Source organism: Ipomoea nil, unplaced genomic scaffold (genome assembly GCF_001879475.1).
Source record: "Ipomoea nil cultivar Tokyo-kokei standard unplaced genomic scaffold, Asagao_1.1 scaffold2161, whole genome shotgun sequence".
In the NCBI taxonomy this organism is placed as follows: domain Eukaryota; kingdom Viridiplantae; phylum Streptophyta; class Magnoliopsida; order Solanales; family Convolvulaceae; genus Ipomoea; species Ipomoea nil.
In genome coordinates this window covers 1-7,662 of record NW_017618589.1, presented here as the reverse complement: position 1 = coordinate 7,662, position 7,662 = coordinate 1, and the positions used below count along the sequence as shown (strand labels likewise).

The 7,662-nt window shown below is 31.7% G+C and overlaps 8 non-coding genes across 8 annotated transcripts; all 8 read left to right on the top strand.

Annotated features, from left to right (window-relative positions):
* Window positions 1-1,596: 1,596 nt before the first annotated feature.
* TRNAV-AAC lies at window positions 1,597-1,670 on the top strand. The gene has a single exon. It is a non-coding gene; the product is annotated as a tRNA-Val (tRNA).
* Window positions 1,671-2,181: 511 nt separating this feature from the next.
* TRNAV-CAC lies at window positions 2,182-2,255 on the top strand. Its single transcript has one exon. It is a non-coding gene; the product is annotated as a tRNA-Val (tRNA).
* Window positions 2,256-2,770: 515 nt separating this feature from the next.
* TRNAV-AAC lies at window positions 2,771-2,844 on the top strand. The gene has a single exon. It is a non-coding gene; the product is annotated as a tRNA-Val (tRNA).
* Window positions 2,845-3,353: 509 nt separating this feature from the next.
* Window positions 3,354-3,427, top strand: TRNAV-CAC. The gene has a single exon. It is a non-coding gene; the product is annotated as a tRNA-Val (tRNA).
* Window positions 3,428-3,942: 515 nt separating this feature from the next.
* Window positions 3,943-4,016, top strand: TRNAV-CAC. Its single transcript has one exon. It is a non-coding gene; the product is annotated as a tRNA-Val (tRNA).
* A 508-nt stretch (window positions 4,017-4,524) lies between these two features.
* Window positions 4,525-4,599, top strand: TRNAV-CAC. Its single transcript has one exon. It is a non-coding gene; the product is annotated as a tRNA-Val (tRNA).
* Window positions 4,600-5,698: 1,099 nt separating this feature from the next.
* Window positions 5,699-5,773, top strand: TRNAV-CAC. The gene has a single exon. It is a non-coding gene; the product is annotated as a tRNA-Val (tRNA).
* Window positions 5,774-6,870: 1,097 nt separating this feature from the next.
* On the top strand, window positions 6,871-6,944 carry TRNAV-CAC. The gene has a single exon. It is a non-coding gene; the product is annotated as a tRNA-Val (tRNA).
* Window positions 6,945-7,662: the final 718 nt, after the last annotated feature.

Here is a 7,662-nt window from a genome sequence, read left to right as displayed (position 1 = left end):
AATTACTTCTCGAATTAAAATCGTATCATTCTAATTTAGTTAGTAAAAAGAAATAAAAAATGTAGTTGTCTGGGTGGTGTAGTTGGTTATCACGCAAATCTAACACATTAGTGGTCCCTAGTGCAAACCTGGGCTCAAACATGTTATTTTGCTTTCCACTGTGTTTTTACCAGGAGATGTTTTAAAATTATATTGGTAAGTATTTTCCTTCTTAATTATACTTTGATAGATTTTAGTGTATGTTTCGTACATCAGTTTACACATTAGAAATGAGAATAAAAATAATTGTTAATGTTTGGTTGACAACTTTATAAAACACAAGTATGGATTTGATTACCCCTATTATTAAAAATCACATTCCCTATTTATAAACGGTAACATTCCGATTAGATTAGTAATAAGAAAGTACAAATTGTAACTTCTCTGGGTGGTGTAGTTTGGTTATCACGCTAATCTAACACACTAGAGGTCCCCAGTTCAAACCTGGGTTCAGACATGTTAATTTACTTCTAAGCTCTTCGTTTTTTTACAAGGAAATTAGTGTTTGGTTGACAACTTTTTAAAACACACTCTGGATTTAATTACTTCTCGAATTAAAAATCGTATCATTCTAATTTAGTTAGTAAAAAGAAAATAAAAAATGTAGTTGTCTGGGTGGTGTTAGTTGGTTATCACGCAAATCTAACACATTAGTGGTCCCTAGTGCAAACCTGGGCTCAAACATGTTATTTTGCTTTCCACCTGGTGTTTTTACCAGGAGATGTTTTGAAATTATATTGGTAAGTATTTTCCTTTCTTAATTATACTTTGATAGATTTTAGTGTATGTTTCGTACATCAGTTTACACATTAGAAATGAGAATAAAATCAGTAGTTAGTGTTTGGTTGACAACTTTATAAACACAAGTATGGATTTGATTACCCCTATTATTAAAAATCACAATCCCTATTTATAAACGGTAACATTCCGATTAGATTAGTAATAAGAAAGTACAAATTGTAACTTGTTCGGGTGGTGTAGTTGGTTATCACGCTAGTCTCACACACTAGAGGTCCCCAATTCAAACCTGGGATTCAAACATGTTAATTTACTGAGCTTCTAAGCTCTTCGTTTTTTACAAGGAAATTAGTGTTTGGTTGACAACTTTTTTAAAACACACATCTGGATTTAATTACTTCTCGAATTAAAATCGTATCATTCTAATTTAGTTAGTAAAAAGAAAATAAAAAATGTAGTTGTCTGGGTGGTGTAGTTGGTTATCACGGCAAATCTAACACATTAGTGGTCCCTAGTGCAAACCTGGGCTCAAACATGTTATTTTGCTTTCCACCTGTGTTTTTACCAGGAGATGTTTTTTAAAATTATATTGGTAAGTATTTTCCTTCCTTAATTATACTTTGATAGATTTTAGTGTATGTTTCGTACATCAGTTTACACATTAGAAATGAGAATAAAAATAATTGTTAATGTTTGGTTGACAACTTTATAAAACACAAGTATGGATTTGATTACCCCTATTATTAAAAATCACATTCCCTATTTATAAACGGTAACATTCCGATTAGATTAGTAATAAGAAAGTACAAATTGTAACTTCTCTGGGTGGTGTAGTTGGTTATCACGCTAATCTAACACACTAGAGGTCCCCAGTTCAAACCTGGGTTCAGACATGTTAATTTACTTCTAAGCTCTTTCGTTTTTTTACAAGGAAATTAGTGTTTGGTTGACAACTTTTTAAAACACACCTCTCGATTTAATTACTTCTCGAATTAAAAATCGTATCATTCTAATTTAGTTAGTAAAAAGAAAATAAAAAATGTAGTTGTCTGGGTGGTGTAGTTGGTTATCACGCAAATCTAACACATTAGTGGTCCCTAGTGCAAACCTGGGCTCAAACATGTTATTTTGCTTTCCACCTGTGTTTTTACCAGGAGATGTTTTGAAATTATAATGGTAAGTATTTTCCTTCCTTAATGATACTTTGATAGATTTTAGTGTATGTTTTCGTACATGAGTTTACACATTAGAAATGAGAATAAAAATCATAGTTAGTGTTTGGTTGACAACTTTATAAAACACAAGTATGGATTTGATTACCCCTATTATTAAAAATCACAATCCCTATTTATAAACGGTAACATTCCGATTAGATTAGTAATAAGAAAGTACAAATTGTAACTTGTTCGGGTGGTGTAGTTGGTTATCACGCTAGTCTCACACACTAGAGGTCCCCAATTCAAACCTGGATTCAAACATGTTAATTTACTGAGCTTCTAAGCTCTTCGTTTTTTTACAAGGAAATTAGTGTTTGGTTGACAACTTTTTTAAAACACACATCTGGATTTAATTACTTCTCGAATTAAAAATCGTATCATTCTAATTTAGTTAGTAAAAAGAAAATAAAAAATGTAGTTGTCTGGGTGGTGTAGTTGGTTATCACGCAAATCTAACACATTAGTGGTCCCTAGTGCAAACCTGGGCTCAAACATGTTATTTTGCTTTCCACCTGTGTTTTTACCAGGAGATGTTTTGAAATTATATTGGTAAGTATTTTCCTTTGTTAATTATACTTTGATAGATTTTAGTGTATGTTTCGTACATCAGTTTACACATTAGAAATGAGAATAAAAATCATAGTTAGTGTTTGGTTGACAACTTTATAAAACACAAGTATGGATTTGATTACCCCTATTATTAAAAATCACATTCCCTATTTATAAACGGTAACATTCCGATTAGATTAGTAATAAGAAAGTACAAATTGTAACTTCTCTGGGTGGTGTAGTTGGTTATCACGCTAATCTAACACACTAGAGGTCCCCAGTTCAAACCTGGGTTCAGACATGTTAATTTACTTCTAAGCTCTTCGTTTTTTTACAAGGAAATTAGTGTTTGGTTGACAACTTTTTAAAACACACCTCTGGATTTAATTACTTCTCGAATTAAAAATCGTATCATTCTAATTTAGTTAGTAAAAAGAAAATAAAAAATGTAGTTGTCTGGGTGGTGTAGTTGGTTATCACGCAAATCTAACACATTAGTGGTCCCTAGTGCAAACCTGGGCTCAAACATGTTATTTTGCTTTCCACCTGTGTTTTTACCAGGAGATGTTTTGAAATTATAATGGTAAGTATTTTCCTTCCTTAATTATACTTTGATAGATTTTAGTGTATGTTTCGTACATGAGTTTACACATTAGAAATGAGAATAAAAATCATAGTTAGTGTTTGGTTGACAACTTTATAAAACACAAGTATGGATTTGATTACCCCTATTATTAAAAATCACAATCCCTATTTATAAACGGTAACATTCCGATTAGATTAGTAATAAGAAAGTACAAATTGTAACTTGTTCGGGTGGTGTAGTTGGTTATCACGCTAGTCTCACACACTAGAGGTCCCCAATTCAAACCTGGATTCAAACATGTTAATTTACTGAGCTTCTAAGCTCTTCGTTTTTTTACAAGGAAATTAGTGTTTGGTTGACAACTTTTTTAAACACACCATCTGGATTTAATTACTTCTCGAATTAAAAATCGTATCATTCTAATTTAGTTAGTAAAAAGAAAATAAAAAATGTAGTTGTCTGGGTGGTGTAGTTGGTTATCACGCAAATCTAACACATTAGTGGTCCCTAGTGCAAACCTGGGCTCAAACATGTTATTTTGCTTTCCACCTGTGTTTTTACCAGGAGATGTTTTGAAATTATATTGGTAAGTATTTTCCTTTGTTAATTATACTTTGATAGATTTTAGTGTATGTTTCGTACATCAGTTTACACATTAGAAATGAGAATAAAAATCATAGTTAGTGTTTGGTTGACAACTTTATAAAACACAAGTATGGATTTGATTACCCCTATTATTAAAAATCACATTCCCTATTTATAAACGGTAACATTCCTATTAGATTAGTAATAAGAAAGTACAAATTGTAACTTGTCTGGGTGGTGTAGTTGGTTATCACGCTAGTCTCACACACTAGAGGTCCCCAGTTCAAACCTGGGCTCAGACATGTTAATTTACTTCTAAGCTCTTCGTTTTTTTACAAGGAAATTAGTGTTTGGTTGACAACTTTTTAAAACACACCTCTGGATTTAATTACTTCTCGAATTAAAAATCGTATCATTCTAATTTAGTTAGTAAAAAGAAAATAAAAAATGTAGTTGTCTGGGTGGTGTAGTTGGTTATCACGCAAATCTAACACATTAGTGGTCCCTAGTGCAAACCTGGGCTCAAACATGTTATTTTGCTTTCCACCTGTGTTTTTACCAGGAGATGTTTTAAAATTATATTGGTAAGTATTTTCCTTCCTTAATTATACTTTGATAGATTTTAGTGTATGTTTCGTACATCAGTTTACACATTAGAAATGAGAATAAAAATAATGTTAATGTTTGGTTGACAACTTTATAAAACACAAGTATGGATTTGATTACCCCTATTATTAAAAATCACATTCCCTATTTATAAACGGTAACATTCCGATTAGATTAGTAATAAGAAAGTACAAATTGTAACTTGTCTGGGTGGTGTAGTTGGTTTATCACGCTAGTCTCACACACTAGAGGTCCCCAGTTCAAACCTGGGCTCAGACATGTTAATTTACTTCTAAGCTCTTCGTTTTTTTACAAGGAAATTAGTGTTTGGTTGACAACTTTTTAAAACACACCTCTGGATTTAATTACTTCTCGAATTTAAAAATCGTATCATTCTAATTTAGTTAGTAAAAAGAAAATAAAAAATGTAGTTGTCTGGGTGGTGTAGTTGGTTATCACGCAAATCTAACACATTAGTGGTCCCTAGTGCAAACCTGGGCTCAAACATGTTATTTTGCTTTCCACCTGTGTTTTTACCAGGAGATGTTTTGAAATTATAATGGTAAGTATTTTCCTTCGCTTAATTATACTTTGATAGATTTTAGTGTATGTTTCGTACATGAGTTTACACATTAGAAATGAGAATAAAAATCATAGTTAGTGTTTGGTTGACAACTTTATAAAACACAAGTATGGATTTGATTACCCCTATTATTAAAAATCACAATCCCTATTTATAAACGGTAACATTCCGATTAGATTAGTAATAAGAAAGTACAAATTGTAACTTGTTCTGGGTGGTGTAGTTGGTTATCACGCTAGTCTCACACACTAGAGGTCCCCAATTCAAACCTGGGATTCAACATGTTAATTTACTGAGCTTCTAAGCTCTTCGTTTTTTTACAAGGAAATTAGTGTTTGGTTGACAACTTTTTAAAACACACATCTGGATTTAATTACTTCTCGAATTAAAAATCGTATCATTCTAATTTAGTTAGTAAAAAGAAATAAAAAATGTAGTTGTCTGGGTGGTGTAGTTGGTTATCACGCAAATCTAACACATTAGTGGTCCCTAGTGCAAACCTGGGCTCAAACATGTTATTTTGCTTTCCACCTGTGTTTTTACCAGGAGATGTTTTGAAATTATATTGGTAAGTATTTTCCTTTGTTAATTATACTTTGATAGATTTTAGTGTATGTTTCGTACATCAGTTTACACATTAGAAATGAGAATAAAAATCATAGTTAGTGTTTGGTTGACAACTTTATAAAACACAAGTATGGATTTGATTACCCCTATTATTAAAAATCACATTCCCTATTTATAAACGGTAACATTCCTATTAGATTAGTAATAAGAAAGTACAAATTGTAACTTGTCTGGGTGGTGTAGTTGGTTATCACGCTAGTCTCACACACTAGAGGTCCCCAGTTCAAACCTGGGCTCAAGACATGTTAATTTACTTCTAAGCTCTTCGTTTTTTTACAAGGAAATTTAGTGTTGTTGGTGACAACTTTTTAAAACACACCTCTGGATTTAATTACTTCTCGAATTAAAAAATCGTATCATTCTAATTTAGTTAGTAAAAAGAAAATAAAAAATGTAGTTGTCTGGGTGGTGTAGTTGGTTATCACGCAAATCTAACACATTAGTGGTCCCTAGTGCAAACCTGGGCTCAAACATGTTATTTGCTTTCCACCTGTGTTTTTACCAGGAGATGTTTTGAAATTATATTGGTAAGTATTTTCCTTCCTTAATTATACTTTGATAGATTTTAGTGTATGTTTCGTACATGAGTTTACACATTAGAAATGAGAATAAAAATCATAGTTAGTGTTTGGTTGACAACTTTATAAAACACAAGTATGGATTTGATTACCCCTATTATTAAAAATCACAATCCCTATTTATAAACGGTAACATTCCGATTAGATTAGTAATAAGAAAGTACAAATTGTAACTTGTTCGGGTGGTGTAGTTGGTTATCACGCTAGTCTCACACACTAGAGGTCCCAATTCAAACCTGGGATTCAAACATGTTAATTTACTGAGCTTCTAAGCTCTTCGTTTTTTTACAAGGAAATTAGTGTTTGGTTGACAACTTTTTTAAACACACATCTGGATTTAATTACTTCTCGAATTAAAAATCGTATCATTCTAATTTAGTTAGTAAAAAGAAAATAAAAAATGTAGTTGTCTGGGTGGTGTAGTTGGTTATCACGCAAATCTAACACATTAGTGGTCCTAGTGCAAACCTGGGCTCAAACATGTTATTTTGCTTTCCACCTGTGTTTTTACCAGGAGATGTTTTGAAATTATATTGGTAAGTATTTTCCTTTGTTAATTATACTTTGATAGATTTTAGTGTATGTTTCGTACATCAGTTTACACATTAGAAATGAGAATAAAAATCATAGTTAGTGTTTGGTTGACAACTTTATAAAACACAAGTATGGATTTGATTACCCTATTATTAAAAATCACATTCCCTATTTATAAACGGTAACATTCCGATTAGATTAGTAATAAGAAAGTACAAATTGTAACTTGTCTGGGTGGTGTAGTTGGTTATCACGCTAGTCTCACACACTAGAGGTCCCCAGTTCAAACCTGGGCTCAGACATGTTAATTTACTTCTAAGCTCTTCGTTTTTTACAAGGAAATTAGTGTTTGGTTGACAACTTTTTAAACACACCTCTGGATTTAATTACTTCTCGAATTAAAATCGTATCATTCTAATTTAGTTAGTAAAAGAAAATAAAAATGTAGTTGTCTGGGTGGTGTAGTTGGTTATCACGCAAATCTAACACATTAGTGGTCCCTAGTGCAAACCTGGGCTCAAACATGTTATTTTGCTTTCCACCTGTGTTTTTACCAGGAGATGTTTTGAAATTATATTGGTAAGTATTTTCCTTCCTTAATTATACTTTGATAGATTTTAGTGTATGTTTCGTACATCAGTTTACACATTAGAAATGAGAATAAAAATCATAGTTAGTGTTTGGTTGACAACTTTATAAAACACAAGTATGGATTTGATTACCCCTATTATTAAAATCACATCCTATTTATAAACGGTAACATTCCGATTAGATTAGTAATAAGAAAGTACAAATTGTAACTTGTTGGGTGGTGTAGTTGGTTATCACGCTAGTCTCACACACTAGAGGTCCCCAGTTCAAACTGGTTCAGACATGTTAATTTACTCTTCTAAGCTCTTCGTTTTTTACAAGGAAATTAGTGTTTGGTTGACAACTTTTTTAAAACACACATCTGGATTTAATTACTTCTCGAATTAAAAATCGTATCATTCTAATTTAGTTAGTAAAAAGAAAATAAAA